At 43.9% G+C, this 22863-nt stretch overlaps 1 protein-coding gene across 1 annotated transcript in view; it reads right to left on the bottom strand.

Annotated features, from left to right (window-relative positions):
- Positions 1-22863, bottom strand: part of ARHGEF4 (Rho guanine nucleotide exchange factor 4) — a 330462-nt gene that overhangs the window by 54731 nt on the left and 252868 nt on the right.

The following is a 22863-nucleotide window of genomic DNA, read 5'->3' as shown; positions in this document are numbered from 1 at the left end:
ATATTCAGCAGACCCTTGCAGAAGCCATTTGTGGTTGGGGGTGTGAAGACAGAGATGAAGGCACTGAGTGCTGCCGGGTGGACCTGTCTGGAGTTGTGGGTGAGATCTGATGTTTTGAGGTGGAGAAGGTAGTCCAGTACGATAGGAAAGGCTATGGAGTCCAGCAGATAACGGCGGCAGTGAGCCCTGGAGATGAATTGTTTCCATTTTGCTTGATAGAAGGCCCTGGTAGATGACTTTCTGTTTTGCATGAGGATATTGTGCATTGGGGTGGAGCACGCCTTGTTTCTGTGCAAGCTCCATCCAAATACCAAGCTGTGAAGTGGAGTGGGCTTGGGCTGGGGTATCAGAGCTGGCCCCACACCTGTGTGAGGCGCACCAGGTGTGTGCAGAGGAGGAGCGGGGTGTGAGCAGAGAGGCAGAGGTGGTCTGTGAGCCAATACTGGTCAGGCCAAAAGGGGACTAACAGTATAACCATCGTTCAGTCCTGGAAAATCTTGTGCAGGACTTGTGGGATGAGCAGAATGGCATAGCATAGGTTGCCGGTCCAGGGGAGGAGAAGGTCATTGCCCCATGAATTCTCCCTCATGCACTCCTTGGAGCAATAAAAGGGGAGTTTGTCGTTCTTGCTGGTCATGAAGGGGTCCCATTGTGGGGTGCCTCACCTGTGGAAGACAGATTGGAGTGTGAGATTGTGCAGTTCCCACTTGTGGTCCATGTAGAAGGACCTGCTGAACATGTCTGCAAGGGAGTTGTGGAAGCCTGAGAGGTATGTGGCCTGGAGTGTGACATGATGTTAGATGCACCAGTTCCACAGGTAGATGGCCTCTGCCCAGAGAGAGCGGGACTTGGCACCGCCTTACTTGTTGACATAGACTACCATTGCCATTTTGTCGAATAGCAGTTGAATGTGATGGGATCGTATGAGGGGGAGGAACTCCCAGCAGGCAACGCAGATGGCTCTTAACTACAGGATGATGATGGGCATCCTGGCTTCTCTTGGTGTCCAGATGCCCTGGGCTGTGTGACCATTCAGGTGGGGACCCCAATCGGTGAGAGAGGCACCTATGGTGAGACTGGCATGCGGGGTGGGAAGTGTAAAGGGAGTACTGACCATGACCTTAGAAGGGTTGATCCACCATGTGAGGGAGTCAAAAACAATCATGAGGGAGCAGGGCGGTTTTGTCCAAATGATCTGTCCGTGGTCCGTAGGTGGACAGGAGCTACAGCTGAAGGCAATGGATATGGAGGTGGGCATGGGTCATCACTGAGGTACATGCCGCCATCTGGCTGAAGATGGAGACACATCGGCAGACAGAGGTGTGGGGTTTGCGGCGCAAACCCATGATTATAGAAGTGAGGTGGCAAAGCAGTCTACTGGGAGAAAAGCTCAGGCCACGACAGATTCCAGGCATGCACCAATAAAGGTGATCAGATGGGTAGGGACGAGGACCGACTTTGCCTCATTGATACAAGTGCCGAGAGTGTTGAGAGATTGTGAAAGACCAGGATGGCCAATAAGAGGTGTTGGCGGGAAGGCACAATGAGGAGCTGATTGTCCAGGTAGGGAAATACAGAGTGGCTGAGACGTCACATTTGTACTGTGACAACAGTGAAGACTATTTTATGACGACCCACGGAGCCACCGCAAAACCGAAGGGGAGGACATGGAACTGGTAATGGGAGTGTCTGACTGTGAAACGGTGAAATTTTTGGTGGGCTGGGTGAATGTTGATGTGAAAATAGGCCTCTTTCATGTCGAGAGCCACAAACCAGGGACCCTGGGAGAGAGAAGGGATAATCATGGAGAGTGTCACCATCCAGAACTTGAATTTCCTGATGAATCTGTTGAGTACCCAAAAGTCCAGAATAAGGTGGTGTCTGTCTCCCTTTTTTGGAATGAGGAAATATGGGGAATAAAACTCTCTCTCCAGTAAGGAAGTAACATGCTCTATGGCGCCCTTGAGGAGGAGTGCATGCACTTCCTATTGGAGGAGGTCTTGATGGGAGGGATCTCCATGGTAAGTGTAGGGTGGGCAATGAGGGGTGGAATAAGAGGAATTCTATGGAGTACTCCTGATGGATGATCTCTAGTACCCAACGGTCCTTGGTGATCTTTCCCCAATTGTGGGCGATCAGGGCAAGACAGCCCCCAAAGATGAAGGGGAAGGATGGGAGAAGGTTTACAGTTTACAGTTCTCGACCCGTGAGTGAAATCTGCCGCTTGGACTGGTGTTGCAGGAGAGTTGATGAGGTGGAGGTGGTGGAGGCAGAGTAGTATGGTCGTTGAGGTCGCTGGCAGCAGCAGGGTGTCTCCTACTGGTGTGGATAGTAGGGCGGGTAGGGGATGTGGAGATGGGGCAGAAGGACTTCCTCTCCTACTGTTGCCTTGGGGCGGAGGTGTAAATGCCAAGAGATCACAGAGTGGCATAAGAAGCCTGGGGCAAAAGAATGTCTTTTCACTGAAAAGTTTGTCGGTGTCAAAACGGAGGTCCCAAAGAGTGATTTGTATCTCCTCAGGGAATCCAGAGAACTGGAGCCAGGAATCCTGTTGGAGTACGATGCCAGTTGCTAAAGAGCGGGAGGCAGTGTCGGCAGCATACACAGCTGCTTGAAGGGCCACCCTGGCCACCAGCTTCCCTTCATCTATCAGCACCGGGAACTGCTGCTGCTTTTCCTTTGGCAGAAAATCTTTAAACTCCAAGAATTTGGAGTAGGTGTGAAAATCGTAATTTGCCATCAGGGCTTGGTGGCTGGCGATATGAAATTGGAGTCTGGCACAAGCGTTTACTTTCCTGCCCAAGAGATGAGAAGGAGGGCTCGGGCTCCAAGAAGCCCTCGGACTTGGAGGATGGTTCCAGCAGAGGCGGAGCAGTCAGTCCAAGGTGGGTGGAAGGTGGTGAGGGGAGCTCCCTTTTATGAACACCCAGCCAGCCAGTTAGCTGTAAAATCCTTCTTGGTGTCTGTTTTCTGCTTGCATTACTTGTAAAGAGTTAACAAGCCCACAGGTAAAAGAATAGGAGTGGGCACCTGACCAAAAGAACTTTTAAAATTGGGAAAGAAACTTTCCCTTTGTCTGTTGTTCTCTGGGCTGCAGGGACACGGAGCAGCAATGCTATAAGCAGGAATGCTGTGTAAGGTTTGAACCAGGTATGAAAAAATATCTTCCATACTTCCATGGACAGGGAATGTTTAGTTAGACACAATCATGTTTATTCCTTATTTTGGCTTGTGGATCTCCTCTGTGCTAACCCCTGATGCTTTTGTTTGCTTGTAACCTTTAAGCTGAACCCCCAAGAAAGCTAGTTGGGTGCTTAATTTTTGGAATTGCTCTTTTAAAATCTAGCATAAGCCTAAATTCCAGATGTATTTTTTCCTTTCTGTTTTTAATAAAATTTACCTGTTTTAAGAACAGGATTGGATTTTTGGTGTCCTAAGAGGTTTGTGCATGTTGTTTGATTAGCTGGTAGCACAGATAATTTCCCTTTTTTTCTTTCTCAGCTCTTCCCCAGAAGGGGATGAAAGGGCTTGTGGGTACCCCACAGGGAGGGATTCCCAAGTGTTCCTTCCTGGGTCCAAGGGTTGGGTTTTTTTTGCATTTGGGTGGTGGCAGCATTTACCAAGCCAACGTCAGAGAAAAGCTGTAACCTTGGGAGTTTAAAACAAGCCTGGAGTGGCAAGTATTAATTTTTAGAATCCTTGAGGGCCCCCACCTCTTGTACTCAAAGTTACAGCATGGGGATTCAGCCTTGACAGTAGGAATTTGAGGATGAGGAAAGTAAATACACCTTGACATTTTTTCTCTTTGGATATTCCCATGAAATTTCTTGAAAAAATGAAATATCTGGAGGGCAACAGGATGCAAGCGCAAAAGAAGAATTTTTTTAACACAAAATTATGTGGAAGAAAAATATATTTTGCAAACAACTCTCATCACAGCAGAGCTTAGAAGACATCCTAACCCAAAGATCATATCTGTCATGACTCTTACTTTATGTTACAACCTCTATTGCATCAAGCTGGAATACATAAGAGTCAGGTATAATGTATTTAATGTTTGTATGTCTTAAAGTTCAAATAAAGTCACACAGCCACCTTGCTGACCTTACAGTGGATAATCTGACTGTGAAGGCATGAATGGCACAGATACTGCAATCTGGTTGTGATGCATCCTTTGTTTCTACTACCTTGGCAGGTCATCCAAACCATCCAACATTCCTTGATCAGGAGAATTTGTACCTGGAAATAATTTCCATAGCAACTCAAACTGTTTCCCTGCTGCAAACAGCTAAAATACAATTGCTCAGTTATTAGCTATTATTTTGTGCACTTTTCATTACAGAAATAAGATCTGGTTCCTTCTCATCACTGACCATGCATATGTGTATATTGTAGGTGTTGTCACTGTCAGAGGATATTAGCCTGCAATTTGGTATACTCTGAAATGTTATTCTTCTAATGTTCGCCAAAACAGCACATTTTAAGTGAATAGTGCAGAATATTTATGAAAATTAATTTTTAATTGCAATAATTCACATCAGATAGTGTATTTGATCCACCAAGTCAGGGAACAGAAACATGCCAAGTGATTAATGTGTCCACTCAAAACAGCTCAAATTGTGAATACTGAACAATCCCAATGACCTGTTCACAAACAAGTTACAAACCAAGATGTATTTGCAGAAGATATTCAGTGACTAAAATTTCAAACAACAAATCTGTTACTGGGTAACGTGTGAACAGAAAGTAAAAAAAAATAAAATAAAGTAATCAATCTTTCCTAATTATTCCTCCAGCTCTTAATTGTTTCTCTGTACACTTAGTGTCGTGTCAGCCGTTAAAGATTTGGCTCATTGTTCCTTTTTGCAAGGCCTGTTAGTCAGATGTAATGAACAAACAAAACTACTTGCTTTCCAAATGAAAGAGAGAATTTCAGTATTGTCTTAGCTGCATTGGGACATAAAAAGCAGCTGTATATGAATATGAAAAATTAATAACTGCAATAAATAGCACAGGTGCTTCTGCAGAAAAGAGGATTAAATAACTTTATGATTGGTCTTCTCAGTTAATTCTACTGAACCATGAAGGCAAAAAGCATGGGTTGCAAATTGCAAATTCAATGAATAAAACAGTGCAGTAAGAACAAATATTGGTGTCAATGCCTTTGTTTCTATTCAGGACAGAAGTTAGAAGGAAAAAAGTGGGGTAGTACTGTACACAATGCTGAACCACGAGTCTTTCTTCTATATCTCTTAGCACAAACATTTCAATCTAGAAAGACAAACACGAAATTTGTGAGCCAGATCCTTAGATCAGTGCTTAATTTGTGCCGGGGATTGCCAGGGCTGAGCCCCAGGTACCTCTAGGCTTGCCACATCAGGTTTTTTGGGTGCATAAGAGCTTCAAGCCGCAATATTCCGCCTCCACTCACACGTCACTCAGCTGCCAGAGGAACGTTGCTGGAGCATTGCGCTGCTGCTTGCATGATACTTGATTCCCACCATCCTGGCACCTCTTGCTTGAGCCTCTGAACCTCTTGCATTACAAATTAAGCACACCCTTAGAAGGTGTAATTTGGATTAACTCTGCTGAAGTCAATGAAGCCAAAGCAATTTACATCAACTGAGAATATGGCCCAGCATGTAAATAATATGCAGGGCTGGCTCTGGCTTTTTTGCACGCGCGCGCACACACACACACACACACACACACACACAAACCCTATGGGGCGGCCGGAGTGGCAAAGCGCGCACACACACAAACACACACACACACACAGAAAAACCTGTGGAGCGGCCGGAGCGGCAAAGCAGAAAAAGAAAATCCCATTGACTTTTCATGTACTTGATTTGGGGTTAGTTTGGGCCCCTTTATACTTCAGGTACTACAAATAACTTGTGTGCTACAAATCATCAAAAGAAACAGGCTTATTGCGTAATTTATTAACACCCAATTAAAAATTAATTACATAAAAATAACTATATTAAAAGAATATTAAGGTAGCAAGGCCAAGCGTCAAAATAAAGAAATGCTACAATTAAGGGCTTGTCTACACAAACAATCATGGCAAGCTGGGGTGTAAATTTACCTCACAGTAGCCTGCTGCTCCTGTCTAACTGTCTGTGTGGACCTGCTGATGGGCATTAAAAGTTTATTAACGTGCTTTGATCTAGTCCTGTTTCTAAAAACAGGGACTTATAATAGAAAGTGTCAGGCAACCTTGATCATAGGCAGTGCTACCTACAGCATCTGTAATAAAGATAAAATGTTCCTTATTACAAGGATGTTGATCATTGCTTAAAGGTAGATAGTGGAGCAAAGTGGAACAGTGAAATTTTGCATGTGTGCTCAATTAGCTCTCAGGAATCAATGTAAGTAGTAATTAGTAATTAGCAGTAACTAGTAATTCACGATTGAGCCAGGGCCTAAAAGTGTCAGAATGGAAAAAGTTCAGCTGTTTAAATTGCACGTGGCCAAACATTTTCATAATGGAAAACAATTTGTATAGGTCCAGAATGCCCTCAGAAGTTTACAGTCTGTAATGTTCCATGGCCACTGATACTAGCACACTGTGAGAAAGTTGTTTCTCATCATTCCAGATAAATCACAGCATGTTCTCTAGCTAGTATGACATGGCTTAATTCAGTTTCTACAGCCAGTACTGCACTGGACAATTTATAGGTGTTCTCCCATTAGTATATTACAGATGGCTTCATTACTAGAGTGCTAAGATATGGTACATTGGTTGTCAAAGGACAATAAGCTAGTCTGCGGATTTCTCTGTATGATCCACAGATTTAGAGATTGTTGGATGGGGTGGGGGTGAAGGGTATGACATTCAGCCATTTCAACCATGTAGTTATAAGTGAAATCCTCAAAAATTAAAGGATTTTGGTGACATTTCTATACCTTTGGTTCCTCCTCACTTTCTGAAAGTGGCAACAACTCCAGCCCACCAACAATTTATTCAAGGTTGGAGAAAGATGTAATAATCCCACTTTGGAGCAGTTCTCTACAGGGGACATCCCTTGTATGAAGAAAAAATCTTAACTGGGGATAATCTAGAAGCCAGAATCAGTTTTGAAGGAGACCTTTCACCTTCAGACCTCTGTAGTAGAAAGTCTTCAAAGTCTCTAATGAAGGCATAGTTCTTGCCCTCCGTCCCTCCCTCTTGCTCTCTCTGATTATATAAGGGTTTTCAAGCAAGCAATTTAGTTTTGTGATGTTCAGCATATTTAAATGACACTACCCAGTAGAAAGAATGAGCATTTATGTATCTCTTTTCTTTAGACAATGTGTTTTACTACAATTCAGGTCAGAGAACTGCCATGACGCTCACTGCTCACTGCCTTGTCTTGTTGCCCACCTGTGAATATCCCAATCGTGCCAGTTCTGTATGTGGAAAATACTGAAGGCCATTACACCAAACAGTGCTGTAAAGTATACACAGCTGGCATGTTATTGTGACCCCAGGGATCCCACAATGCCAGTCAGGAAAGGGGTTACAAGAAGGTCCTGATTCTGGTATGTACATTCTGGTTCACCAAAGAATGTCACGTGAAGTCTTAAATGAAAGCCAGGGTCACGCTGGTCGTGGATATCAAGGTGAAATGTATGTACAGAGATACTATGTAGAAGCTATGTATGTACATTGTTCTTATCTTCTGTGTAACAGCAGAGATGCAGAAGCAGGTTTTCTGTCAGACAAAAGATTCTTATTCACCTGTCTCTCTGTCAGCATGTACAGTTACTTTGCGAACCACTGCTATCAACTTGTGCTTCTCCATAGTAGAATATGCATGTCCACTGTGGGAACAATCTGTCCATGCTAAGAAATTAGACCCTGTTTTAAGCAACAGGTGTAGTAGAACAACAGGATGTCTAAAGCCAACACCAAAGGATAGCCAGTCCTTACCGGCTGGCATTGCACCACTTGATATCAGGAGAAAGGTAGCAAGCCCAAGGGAAAGATCCTGGCAGACGGAAGTTCCAAGGCATCCATTATATGGTCACACAGGAATAATCAAATGCCTTAAATCATGAAAGAGTTTTATAACCAGTTTTGTGCCTTTGGATATGACAGCTGGCAAGGCACAATTGAGGTTATGGAATGAAAGACTACACACAGTTGGATGCACTGAAATAGATCTGGAACCCCAGGAGGACTTTCCCGGAGGGGCTGATATAGACTGGTCAATGTGGTGATGTCTGAACCACCTGTGCATGCAAACTGGCAGATCAAAGACTAATATGAATAAATTGGGCTATTTTATTGACACAATATAGGTGAGTGTGGCAGGGTGCAGACCATGGAGCATCCTGCTTGTTTGCTGACTCTTTGGGGAGACCTGTACAAAGGAGGACCTTGCTGCAGCGATGGAAAAAGCCATTGCTTGTGCACAGTTCCGGAAAAACATCTAGTCTGTGACAAGGACACGAGAAGAAGCAGCAGCATGTATATTAAGCATTGTAAGCAACATAATGGAGGCACATTTATATATGAATTCAATAGAGAAAGATGATGCCAACAAGGAAGGGCACACAGCAGAGGATGAGAATCTTATCTTGTGATACACTTCAAAGGTTTGCTAGACTGTATTTGGGGAACAAAGAAGAAATCCCGTCATCTGGTACCTAAGAAGTAACTGGGCAGTGCATTTACACTCATAGAAATAGAATCATAACCTGGCTTGTCTGAAACACTGCAGAGGATATTTGGGGTGAGAAACATCAGACAGAAGGTTAGCCTGTTAAGTCTAGTCTCTAGAAAGCATGGTATTTTTTTTATATGTAACTTTTTGTTTCCATTATCCTCACTCACTATCTCTTGAACCTTTGCTCAACTCATCCTTGTTTTCACTATAAATATATCTCAGTGCTGTGATATTAAGCTAGGTGCTGATCCCAAATTGAATCATACAAGCTGTGTGCGCACTGTTCCCTCAGGGACAGCAGACCAGGTATTTCTGAGCGTGTCCAGTGGATAAAGGGCTGAACACTATAGGGAAACGCTTCAAAGGAGCTTAGTGAACGGGATGCACCTATTGTTAATCTGCAAAGCAAAATGAGGGTTGACATTGTCCTGAAGAGAGTGCTTGGGTAGCTAATAGGCTAGTGGTATCAGGAAGCTGACACCCAGTTAAGCATAAGCAAGTCTCCCTTATGCTGGAGGCAGGGGGTAACAAGGTGACTCACAGTCCTGGGTAGCCCGAGAACCATCACAGTAATATACATAAGGCCCTACCAAATTCATGGTCCACTTTGGCAATTTCACAATCATACAATTTTAAAAATCTTAATTTTCATGATTTCAGCTATTTAAATCTAAAATTTCATGGTGTTGTAATTGTAGGATGCTGATCCAAAAAAAAAACAGTTGTCGGGATGTTGTAAGGTTATTGTAGAGGGGTTTGAAGTACTGCTACCCTTACTTCTGTACTGCTAATGATGGCAGCACTGCCTTCAGAGCTGTGTAGCTGGATTGCAGCGGCTGTTGGCCAAGAGCCCATCTCTGAAGGCAGAGCTGCTGCCAGCAGCATGGTATGGTATTGCCACCCTTGCTTCCGCACTGCTGCCTACAGAGCTGGGTCCTCAGTCAGCAGACATCACTCTCTGGCCACCCAGCTCTGAAGGCAGCAGTGCAGAAGTAAGGGTGGCCTGGTATGGTATTGCCACCCTTACTTCTGCACTTCTGCTGGCGCCCGGCCAACAGCCACCGCTCTCCAGCCACCCAGCTCTGAAGGCAGCGCAGAAGTAAGGGTGGCAATACCAGGACACCCCTCCTAAAATAACTTTGTAACCCCCCGGCAACTCCCTTTTGGGTCAGGACTCCCAATTTGAGAAACGCTGGTCTTCCCTGTGAAATCTGTATGGCATAGGGTAAAAGAACACAGAAGACCAGGTTTCACAGGGGCAGACCAGATTTTACGGTCCGTGATATGCTTTTCATGGCCAAGAATTTGGTTGGGACCTAAATATACAGTAAAGCTTGCGTGGCAATCCTTTTCACCAGCCTTTGACGGAATTTAAAAAACTGGAAAAAGTCTGAGCTCTCTGGAGTGTTTGAGTGAATAGGTTATTTGAAGGCAATAACATAAATGAGTTGTGCTCAAGAAAGAGACTACTAGACTAGAGGAAATGTTACCAAGCAAAAAAGCTAGACTCAGAAATTTGATGGAGAGAAATGTATTGGTCCAAGTCACCTTTTTCAGTCTAGCAACTACTGAAGCCTCTATTCAGGCCAACAAGTTTGGGAAAATGCAGCAAAGTAACATGCACTGAAGAACAAATAATGACAGGCTGTTCCTGGTAATGTGCCCCATTTGTTTTGCCCAAGAAACAGTCAATAACAAGATACACAGCTCTTGATGATTCCCCCATAAACACGCCAGAATGTAGCTTTCAAACAGATCAACAATGCCGACTGCAGAAATTGTTGCTTTGTGACTCTACTGATATATGACTCCTCCTCTAACCTATGGTAAATAAATAAGTCATTCTTGTTTGTATTACAAGCAAAATATCCATGAGGGGCTGAGAAATTTGCTGATGATATGTCTGCACAGAAAATGCTATAGTGGCACAGCTGCACCACTGTAGCATTTCAGTGTAGACACTACTATGCCAATGGGAGGGGTTCTCCCATCGGCAAAGGTAATCCACCTCCTTGACAGGTGGTAGCTTGGTCAATGGAAGAATTCTACTGTCATCTAGTGCTGTCTACTCGGGGACTTAGGTCGGCTTAACTACACTGCTCAGGGTGTGGATTTTTCATACCTCAAGCCATATTGCTGGATCGATCTAAATTTATAATGTAGACCCGCCCTGAGACAGCACATTCAGGGGAAGGAGTGAGTTACCTCCCTCCATCTGTTCAGAGAGTCATAGTGACTGGTCCACTTGGTGAGAAGCAGTAGCGTAGCTAGTGGGATGCATCAGAAGCAGCTGCTTCTCCTCCCCACATTTTAAAAAAAGCAGCGCCTCACGGGCTCCGCTCTGAATGGCCTGCCCAGCTTCTGCCCCGCCCCCGCCGATCAGCTGTCTCTCCCAGCAGGAGGGAGATAGCTGATGGCGGGGTGGAAGTGGCGCCTGCCGGCCAGCACTGCCAGCAACGCGGCCGAAGGAGCTGTGGGGCGGGCGGCTGCAGCAGGCCGGCGTGGAAGCAGCTCGCTCGGACTGCGCCTGGCAGGGCTCGCTGCCTTCTTCCCCCACCCCACAAGAGGTAGGGCCAGCACTGAGCTGGGCTGGTGGTGCACGCGGTGAGCCCCTCCCAGGCTCTCCCGGTCCTGGGGCAGCTCCAGCCCCCTCTGCACAGAGAGCCCCGGGGACTCCAGCCCATCCCATTCCCGGTAACCCCTCCCCAAGCTCCATGCCCCGTGTACCCCTCCCATGTACCCCATGCCCCTGCCTTTCCCTCCCCTTCACCTCCCCTCGTACCTCCATCCTCTGCCAGCCTCCCTGTACAGCCATGGGGGAGGGGGGGCAGCATGGCCGGGGGGGCGCAGCATGGCCGCAGGAGCCAGCCAAGGGGGGGAGGGGGCACGGCGTGGCCGGAGGAGCCAAGGGGCATGGCCGGAGGAGGAGCCAAGGGGGGGGGCGCCTTTTTTATGTTTGCTTGCTCCCCCTGCTGTTAAAACCTGGCTACGCCACTGGTGAGAAGATGGGCTGGCCAGATGCAAGGACTTTGGGAAAGGATAAAATCTGAAATGAGTTGGGGGAGCAGTTGAAAACAAAACAAAACATTCTACAGGACCACTATCACCCACCTCAAACATCTAAATCTAAACAAAGACACTGGGGACCAGATTCTGAACTGGCATAAATCAGTGCAACTCCAATGAATGCAGCTGAGGCTCAATTTACTCCACCAGAGGATCTGGCCAATGATTAAATGTCTCCATGAGTCTGCTTCACAGATATGCAACATGTGGAGATTTATCAGTCTAGACCAAGGTTATATACAGGCAGAGACAAAGGAAGCTATTTTCCCTTCAGGGTCACAGACGTATGTGTATGGGTGAGGGAGTAATGGGGTTAATACAAGTAACTTCTATTCATTCTAATGGGAGTAGCAGACATGAATCACCTGACCAGCAAGCGAATAACAACACGCAAAGCATATGGTCAGGGTAATCTAATGGGGCTTGAAACAAAGCCCTCTGAAGGGAACAGAAATCTTTCCATTAACTTCAATGAGAACTGAATCAGCCCTTAAAGAACTCTATTGTGACACTAACACCCCCTCGGTCTGTAGCTCCTTCAGTTTGCTGCTTTAATCAAAAGAATCAAATGTGATATAAAGGCACCTTCTAATCCTTTTATTACATTAAAGCGCTCTGGAGCTTTGCTGCCTTTGCCCCCAAACTCAGGCCAGTTCTGCTCCCATTGTCCTCAATCCCTGCAGCACTGGCCTTTTATCCCAAAGGTCACTAAAGCCACAAGGGAGGGTCTGCCAGGGGATAAATAATACTCTCTGAAGTTCCAGAAGTCAGGAATGAGTCACAAAGACTTTTGTTTCTCTGCCATAGGATTCAAACAGATTCTACAGTGCAAGAGGCAAAAGGAAAAATAGCTTCTCAGTCAGAACTGGAGGAAAAATAATCTCAGAATTTTTCTGTCAGTAAAACCATCCCCAAAAGAAGTTTGAGATAGAAAAGTTGGTATGAAAACCAATTTGTTCCAGATAAATTCCCTCCTGCTTCCATGTTAACACTTACGTTCAGAACTGCCTAAATCAACATTCACCAAGTGCTTTCCTACTCTTTCAAATTACTTCCAGAGACCATATGTACAGAAACATCCAAACCTCTTGTGCTCCCACCAGCTACTACATGTGCTTCTTTAACTAGGAGACCCATTCTACTCCACTAACTGTACTTAGTACTGGCATAGTATGGGTGGGGCTGTATCAGTAATAACTTGGAAGCTAGCCTTGCCTGTTGCACACTGGTACACTACCCCTGTACTACAAACCTAACTATGGTCATATTATTTTTTCTGAGGTAGACAGGGCCAAACTCTTTGTGTCTTCTTAAGAACAAATATTTCCCTTGATGTTAGGTGTTATGCTGGTGACAGAGCAGTGTGGACACATATTGGCTCCAAACCACAACTTGCTACTGCACAGGAGAATGGTTCAGGTTTAGCAGTAGCACACAGGAGTCTTTGCTACAGAGTTCACCTGGGGATTTTCAGCCCAAATCAATATTCCTAGCTAATGCTGGGTAATAAACTAGAGATTTTTATGGAGTATGAAAATGAAGTTTTATAATGGAAGTTGACTACAGCCTTAACTGTGAAGAAGCTACCATCTCTCCAGGGCACTAGTAATTGTTTTGAACAATTAACAAACCATTTTTCTGATTCTGTTATTGTGGCAATGGTTAGATTAAATTTTGGGAGGAGTCCCATATGACTAAGTGATCAGTTTTAAAAACCTATAGAAATGCTGGGTAATGTACAGACAGACTGCAAGGTGTTTTGGCACAAAAAGCTTTTGGAATTAAAAATCTGTTTGAATATTTTTCCCCAAAGGGAAGAAGTATTCTGTGATAGGGTGCTCATCTCTCCCCCCCATCTCCCCAAACTAGGAATGCATTTAATACTAGCAAAGAACAGAAGTTATTAACAGTATCCCCTAGTACTTGCATTGTCATTGTCAAGCCTAACAAAGCTGCTACAGCCTTTACAATTTAATAGCTCACATGAGATTGGCATAAACATTTCAAAAGACACTGCTCTATCTTGGGTGTTTTCTTTTGAGAGACTTTTTTAGGTTTGTTTTCCAGACACAGACAGACATCTAATCTTTAGCCATTTTAATGTCTGTGGGGAAAAAGCAGAGAAACTGCCCATTCTGTTGTGTCCTTTAAGTTTAGTTTACATTAGAGGCAACTGGCCAGTGCAGAGAATATCATCATGAATCACTAATTCTTTATCTAGATACTTAGATGGACCCCCCCCCTCATTACTGAAATATCTCAACACCTGCTCTGAATTAAAAATGACAGTGCTCTTTCCAGGGCCGGATTCACCTTTTGTGGGCCCGGCGCCAAACATATTTGTAGGCCCCCATGGTGGGGTCGGTCCCTGGAGCGAGGGCAGACCAGTGGCAATGGGACATGGCATGGCAGGGGCGGCCCCACTTCGCCCAGCCCAGTGCGAGGGCACTATTTACAAACCGGCAGTTGCCAGATGCAAAATGGCCGGCCCAGCTCTGTGCTGCCAGCATGCCTCTACCCCTCAGGGGTGGGCCCATGCCATGCCACACAGCCCACACACCCAACACCAGAACACAACCTGGACCCACTATGCACAGCACCCCCCCAGACCCTGCCACAAATGCACAGCGCCCTGCACACCACCACCCCTGCCCAGAGCCCCCTGCCCACAGCCCCACCACAACTGCCCAGCACCCCCACAGAACCCCCACTCCCTAGTGCCCCAGCACACACAGATCTTCCCCACCCCCTCACAACCCAGCGGCACCCCCCAGGCCCTCCAGAGACCCACTCCTCCAGGACCTCCAGACACCCACTCCCCAACGTCCTGCCTCCCGGCTGCACTCACTGGCCCTGCTGGGAGGCGACTGAGACGGCAGTGCAGCGAAGGCTGGTCCCGGGGTGGGGAATCACTCCGGCCCCTTGGGAGTGGCACAATCAGCCAGGCCAGGGCCTGACCCGGCTGGGCTCCCTCAGGACTGACTTGCCTGGAGGGGCCCAAGGAAGTCCCCCACACTGTCCCCTGCCCCAACTGGCTGAGACAGGCCAGGCTTCTGCACCAGTCCCAGGCGGCTCAGCTCCAGGGAGACAAGTGGGGCCCCACAGGTGGTGGGAAGCAGAGACTGCCCGGAGCTGGAGGTGCAGGGGGCAGAGTGAAGCTGGTGGGTGGGGCTAGGGGCTGAAGAGGAGCCCTCTGCGGGCAGGCCAAGAGAAGCAAGTGGTGGGCGGGGTGCGGGGTAACCAGCAGGCTGGCAGGGTCTCCGGGTGCAGTGCAATCAGAGCAGGCTGGGGCCCCTTCTCAGCATGGGCCTGGCTCCATGGTGCCATTGTAAACCCGGCACTGGCTCTCTCTTTAGTCTTCCCCTGCCACCAAGAAGCAGAGTTAGGAGTTGCTGGTTTTTTTTTTTTTTGTTAGGAATGAATCTGAGAGAATGAGGATGCTATTGAGGAAAAGCCTGGGGGTGAAGCTTGATTCAAAACTTTCTACATCATTAAAATGAAAACAGTGATTGGGTGGAATTAATGTCAATTTGTGTGTATTTGTATACAGAAATCTCATATACATACATACACATATGTATGTATATACATACAGGGCAAGACACGTGGCCTTTTACATGACTGGAAGGGTGCAAAGAAATTATAAGCCTGCCCTAGAAAGGCTGACGAGGATTTCCCTGCCCTAAAGAGCCTAGGATAATGCTCAACTTGCATAAAGCAGGCATAGTCTGCTTTACATCACCAACTCCTCATCTCTTGTTGTAGAGGAGGGGGCAAAACGAGGAGCAGAACCAGGCAGGACCATAGCACACAGTGTTCTGTCTGATCCTCAGCTGGTAGAGAGGTCCCTGTGGGATTCCTCCGAACAGTGTAACTTAGAGCAGCCCGGAACCACCTGTGGCTGCCCCAGGACTGAGAGTGCAAAAAGGTGTCTTGACAGCTGCCTGAGAAACCTGTCCTAGCTCCCTAATCAGATTCTCTGGACATGTGATGAGTACAGCTAAGGATCTGGCCCACAGTATATGCCATGAATCATTTGCATATACTGAAACTTTTTTAAATAAAATGCAAAAATATCTCTGATGAACTATTAAAAGTTTGCACATTTAAGAATCTCTCTTACACACACACACACACAAATCTGAAAATGCAAAGAGTTTTTAGAACATGTTGCTGCAAACGTGTATGCATGCGCTTAACTTTAAGCATATGAGTAGTCCCAGTGATTTCAATGGGACTGCTCACACGTGTAAAGTTACTTATATGCTCACCTCTTTACTGGATCTGAGCCTTAGACTACAGGGTCCTCAGGGAAGAAACTGTCTATTTCTTGTCCTTTACAGCGTTGAGCACCATTGGTGTCTAATAAATAAATGATTATTCACCCACGAAAGCTCATGCTGCAAAACGTCTGTTAGTCTATAAGGTGCCACAGGATTCTTTGCTGCTTCTAAATGAATGATTGCTGCTTACAAACCATAGTTGTCTCTGTTCAAATCTTGGCCACAGAAACATGTGGGATCTGCAAACAGGAACTTGAGCCAGCAGAAGGAGGGAGGGAGAGCATTTGTTATCGAGCTACGTTTGCTTTAGAGTCTGGCTATCAGTTGAGAGAACAATATACTCACATGAAGACATAAAAGAGACAATAAATCATCTCTCCTAGACTATATGCATGAACACAGTTGTATCACTTCCAAAAGATTGATCTATCTAATTATGTATGTTATGGCTGGAAGTCTGGTCTGACAATTTCTTTCCCAAATTATTTTGTATCCTTGAGATTGATTATATCCTTTCGAGGCAAAATGTTACATGGAGAATGGTATGTTTTAAAGACTTTTTTTTTTCTTCAAATTTTCACTTATGAAGTGTATGATAGGTATATAATAAACAAAATATCTTAAGGATTCTAGATGTATTATTCTTAAATGCTATGGACTATACTGTGTACATTAGTTATTGTTTATGCAGTCTTCCGTAATATTGAAATTTACCTGAATTATTTGATGGTAACTTAACCTGTTTTGGTAATGGTGTTACACAGCTGAATCCCATGGAATGACTAAAGATGCAATTATAAAAACTAAGTTTTAGAATCAAATTCCAGTTTCCATTACTGTATTTATTAGGGTTGTCGATTAACCACAGTTAACTCATGTGATTAACTAAAAAAAAGTAATCATGATTACAAAAATTAATCACAATTAATCGCATTGTTAAACAACAGAATACCAATTCAAATTTATTAAATATTTTGGATTTTTTCTACATTTTTATATATATTGTATTCTGTGTTGTAACTGAAATCAAAGTGTATCTTATTCTTGATTACAAATATTTGCACTGTGAAAGGTAAACAAAAATAGTATTTTTCAGTTCACCTCATAGAAGTACTGTAGTGCAATCTCTGTGTTATGAAAGTGCAACTTAAAAATGTAGACTGTTTTTGTTACATAACTGCACTCAAAAGTGAAACAAAGTCCATTCAGTCCTACTTCTTGTTCAGCCAATCGCTAAGACAAACAAGTTTGTTTACATTTACAGGAGATAATGCTGCCCTCTTCTTATTTACAATGTCAACAGAAAGTGAGAACAGGCATTTGCATGGTACTTTTGTAGCCGGCATTGCAAGGTATTTACTTGCCAGATATGCTAAACATTCATATACCCCTTCATGCTTCAGCCACCATTCCAGAGGACATGCTTCCATGCTGATGCCGCTCTTTAAAAGAATAACGTGTTAATTAAATTTGTGACTGAACTTCTTGGGGGAGAATTTTATGTCACCAGCTCTGTTTTACCTGCATTCTACCATATATTTCAAGTTATAGCAGTCTCTGATGATGACCCAGCACATGTTGTTCGTTTTAAGAACATTTTCACTATAGATTTGACAAAACGCAAAGAAGGTACCAATGTAAGATTTCGAGAATCTTTAAGAATCTGAAGTGCCTTCCAAAATCTGAGACGGATGAGGTATGGAGCATGCTTTCAAAAGTCTTAAAAGAGAAACACTCCGATGAGGAAACTACAGAACCTGAACCACCAAAAAAGAAAATCAACCTTCTGCTGGTGGCACAGGACTCAGATAATGAAAATGAACATGCGTCGGTCCGCACTGCTTTGGATTGTTATCCATCAGAACCCATCATCAGCATGGACATATGTCCGCTGGAATGGTGGTTGAAGCATGACGGGATGTATCAATCTTTAGCACATCTGGTATGTAAATATCTTGTGACGCCGGCTACAACAGCACCATGAGAATGCCTGTTCTCATTTTCAGGTGACATTGGAAACAAGAAGTGGTCAGCATTATCTCCTGCAAATGTAAACAAACTTGTTTGTCTGAGTGATTTGCTGAACAAGAAGTAAGACTGAGTGGACTTGCAGGCTCTAAAGTTTTACATTGTTTTATTTTTGAATGCACCTATTTTCTGCACATAATTCTACATTTGTAAGTTCAACTTTAATGATAAAGAGATTGCACTACAGTACTTGTATTAAGTGAATTGAAAAATACTATTTCTTTTGGTTTTTTACAGTGCAAATACTTGTAATCAAAAATAAAGTGAGCACTGTACATTTTGTATTGTGTGTTGTAATTGAAATCAATATATTTGAAAATGTAGAAAACATTGAAAAATATTTAAATAAATTGTATTCTATTATTGCTTAACAATACGATTAATTGCACGATTAATTGTGATTCATTTTTTTAATCACGACAGCCCTAGTATTTACCTCTTTTATAGAGTGAGGCACATAATTCATACCCCATACCATGAAAGAAATCTCTTTTCTATGCATTAGTTATTTTGTTAAAAAGAAGCATTATACATATTTTCTGGGTGTATTGATCAATGTGTTTCTTAACTGAAGCCAATGAAACAACAAATAATACGTATGCAAAATATTGCAAAACTGGTGATTTAAACTAGGGGTTCTCAACCTTTTTCTTTTGGAGCCCCCGCAACCTGCTATAAAAATTCCATGGCCCAGGGGAAGCCTTTGGGCTTTAGCTGCTTGGGGAGGGAGGAGCGTCTGCCCCACAACACTGGGGCAGTGCTTGGGAGCCCCATGGGTTGGGGGGCTCCAGGCTTCTGCCCTGCAGGGTGGCTTCCTGCTAGGGCTTGGGGCACCTGGGCTCAGAGCTTCAGCTCCGTGGGGCGCTGGGACTCAGGGCTTCAGCCCCATGGGGCGCTGGGTTCTAGCTGCCCCAGGGGATCACGGGACTTCCACCCTGCAGGGTGCTGGAGCTTGGGACTCCAAGCTTCAGCTGCTGGGTGCCAGGGCTCGGGGGTCCAAGTGGCCGCAATGGGCCATGGACCCCCGGTTGAGAATCACTGATCTAAACTATATGGCATGATCACAGAATGATAGAAATGTAGGGCTGGAATGGACCTGGAGAGGTCATCTAGTCCATCCCCTGGTGCTGACGCAGGACCAAGTATACCTAGACCATCCCTGATAGGTGTCTGTCTAACCTGTTCTTAAACACCTCCAGTGACTGGGATTCCACAGCATCCCTTGGAAGCCTATTCCAAAATTTAACTACACTTACATTTAGGAAGTTTCTGCTTCAGATTAAGCCTACTATCCTACCTTCAGTGGACATGCAGAACAATTGATCACCATCCTCTTTGTAATGGCCCTTAAATATCTGAAGGTCCCCCCTCAGTCTTCTTTTCACAAGACTAAACCTTTCCTCATAGGTCAGGTTTTCTAACCCTTCCCCCCCCCATCTTTGTTGCTCTCCTGTAGACTCTTTCCAATTTGGCCACATCTTTCTTAAAGTGTGATGCCCAGAACTGGACACAGTGCTCCAACTGAGACCTCACCAATGCTGAGTAGCGCTGGACAATTACCTTCCATTTCTTACACATGACACTTCTGTTACTATAATATAAACTATAACCCCTGTTCAGCAGTACTGCTGCCTACCCAGTTATTCCCCATTTTGTAATTGTGCAGTTGACATTTTTCTTCTCAACTGAAGTACAATTCATATTGAATTAAATCTTGTTGATTTCAGACCAATTCTCCAATTTGTCAAGGTAGTTTTGAATGCTAATGCTGCCCTCCAAAGTGCTAGCAACCCCTCCCAGCTTAGTGGTGTATGCAATTTTTACAAGCATACTCTACTCAATTATCCAAGTCATTAAAAAAAATATTGACTAGTACTGGACCTAGGATATATTCCCTGCAAGACCCCACTAGACACCTCTCCCCAGTTTGACTGTTATGTATTAGATTTATCATTGACTTTAATGGGGCCAGGATGTCATACAAATGTATTAAGTGCATTGACATAAATAAATAGAAAAAAATGACCAGTTTAGTCATTGCATTCAAAGATAATTTCCAGAGGCTTGATTCCTTCCTCTGTACCCAACCTATCAATGCTGTTGATCTTGGAAAAATCATCAAGTAAACAACAAAGATATGCTCAGGTACAATAGCGAATTTTCCAATTTATGCAGAAACATGCTCCCCACAGCAAAAAGTAGAATGAGCCCTCTGTCTAAGATCTGATATGTTCTAAATCAGTCATGCCTAAGTCTACTTACCCAGTTTGATTAATTTTATTAGATGAGCAAGTAAAATATTATTGTTTTCTTCACTATTGTCACCGTCATGGTACGGGTGAGTAAGCAGATTTTGTGCCTAAACCAGTCAAGGTTCTAGATAATTTTACAGTGCTTAAATTAAATGGATATGCCTCCCATTTCATGTAATTTATAGCTACACATGTTCAATGTATTATGTTTCCATATGGGAGGACTGAAAAACTACACAGCATTAGTAATACAGCTTCCCCCTGCCATATTTTTCAGCTGATCATGCTTTGGATATGTGTGGATCTGTTGCCTGGAACTCCCAAAACTAAACCAAACAAAAATATAATCTCAACCAAAAATCTCTTTTAAATACATTCTCTCTGCTCATGAAAAAGCTTTGACAGGGCCCCCAAGAAGATATTTTCCCCCTTTTCTTTTCTTAAGAATTGGTTCATATAATTCCAGCCCATCCTCTATTATTACTTTTTGATTGGTTTCGTTCTTGGCTCCTACACATCCTCGAGCAGTTCTTCCTAGGTGGGCTCTGTAAGCCTTTCCCTTTTTCTTCTATCCCTCAAACCCCTTTGTCAATAAGTCATTCTACTTCCATGAAAGGCTTCATTGCCATTCCACAACCATTGTCTACTGATCCCAAACTGATAAAAAATGAAGTTAAAAATAAGGAACGTTTGGTCTGCCAAATGTTTAAAAATACATTTAAATCTTTCTCTGTTTATTTAAAGATAGCTAAGAATGAGGAAATCTGCAAGGAAATTGGCATGGTTTCCTTCCTCTAGACCAATGAAATACCAATGAAGATTCAATAAAGCAGGGAAAAGACAGCTTGGAAAAGTTTATTAAATGATTATATTTTAGCTTCTCCACTCGCAATTCCCCCAAGGCTATTACTGAAAATCTTCAGAGCCTGCCTAGAAATGTTTTTATTTTATAGAAGCTATGAGCTTTGACGCACCACTGAAATTCATCAAGATGGCTGGGAATCGGGAAGGTTTATGTTAGAAATGTCCATTCTAAATTTTCTGGTATTTGTCCATTAAAATCCCTGCATTAGAAATTAGTATTCTATCATACTGTGCCATTCCAGAAGGCCATCATGCAGAGAGGCACTTTGCTAATGCTAATTGATGGAATCATTATCCATCGGAACCAGCGGACAAGGTAAATAATGTGCTACCTGTTATTGGGCCAACAAAACAAGTTGTAATACACAAGCTTACAGGGCAGAGGCCAATAAACAAATAACCAATGTTGATTGGTTGACCTGATAAGTCTATGGATCTGAAATGCCAACAGATCCAAATATGCTTCAAGAACTTTGCATGTTACAACTGCTCTGGACAAATCAATATCCTTTTCTCACTCCAAGTTACATGATGGATAAGCAGTTAACAAAGACAATGAACTCTTAAGAAAAAAAGCTCTTCTCCTCAGTAAAAAAGAATGAGGAAAATTAAATACAGAGAATATCTGATATAGAAACAGAACCATTTCCAAGTGAAAAAATATTTTTCAGAATTTATCACAAGGTATAAAGATTTCTTTAAGGATATCTGTAATTCCTACAATATTATATTTTATCCTTTTTTCTTTAACCTCCCCCTCTTCCCAAGAACTAGGAAGTTACATACAAAAACTATGTTAAAAGAATGTTTAGGTTGCACACTCAAGCACTTGAAAAAATCAGGAAATGCAGTAAACACCTTCCATAGCTCAAAATGTATCCAGTACATGCTGTGGAATACATTTCCTGTGCTCCTAAACATATCAGAGGCTACTGGCCAAACACACTTCAGGTACCAGCTAAATGTGGGCGAATGCATTCCTAGGGCTGTCATGTGTACCATGTCACTTCCAATTCCCTTTCATTACAAAGTGAAGTGGATGTAACAGCACAGGAAACTGAGCAAGACAATAGTTTTGTGGCAAATCTTGTTTTATCCTACCAGTTTTCCCATCTGTATCGCAGCATTAGATGCGTTGGTGTTCTTCTAGATTCTTTATGTTTACTCGCTGATAATAAGGGGGAAAACAGTAATGGGATGAATTCTTAGTTCTATGCTGCTGTGGTGGCATGAAGAGGCTGTAAAGTGGGTGGAAACAGCCCCTCATAAGCTGCTTTCATTAGGAGCCTCCTCACCGGTATAGAACTACGACAGAGACCCTATGCTGGGCCTGCTCCCACCTCCATTGTAGCAGTGTAGCTGAAGCATGCTGTATTCCAATTATTCTCTGCTCCCTATCATGCACAGGGCTTGTGGAAAGCAGAGTGGAAGTTAGAGCAGCCCTAAGGCTTCCACTTTCCCAATAGAGCAGGGAGACTGGTACTGGAAGGAGTATATGCTGTACTGTTTTTAAATGGTGGTGTACCTTCTCTTTCTAAGTCTTTTCCTCATACAGCTCCTAGAAGCTTTATGGCTGCCTCTGACACAGGCATAAGGTGTAGCCACCACCATTCCAGCCATAGCTGATCCCTGAGAAAGCATAGTACACCTTTTATCAGTGCCCCTCCATCTTGTGCAGGTCAGAAAAAGATAGCAGAGCATACAGCACACTCGATG

Source organism: Mauremys reevesii, linkage group 9 (genome assembly GCF_016161935.1).
Source record: "Mauremys reevesii isolate NIE-2019 linkage group 9, ASM1616193v1, whole genome shotgun sequence".
Classification (NCBI taxonomy): Eukaryota; Metazoa; Chordata; order Testudines; family Geoemydidae; genus Mauremys; species Mauremys reevesii.
Note: the sequence above shows the minus strand (reverse complement) of the source record. Positions and strands in the feature narration are given on the sequence as shown.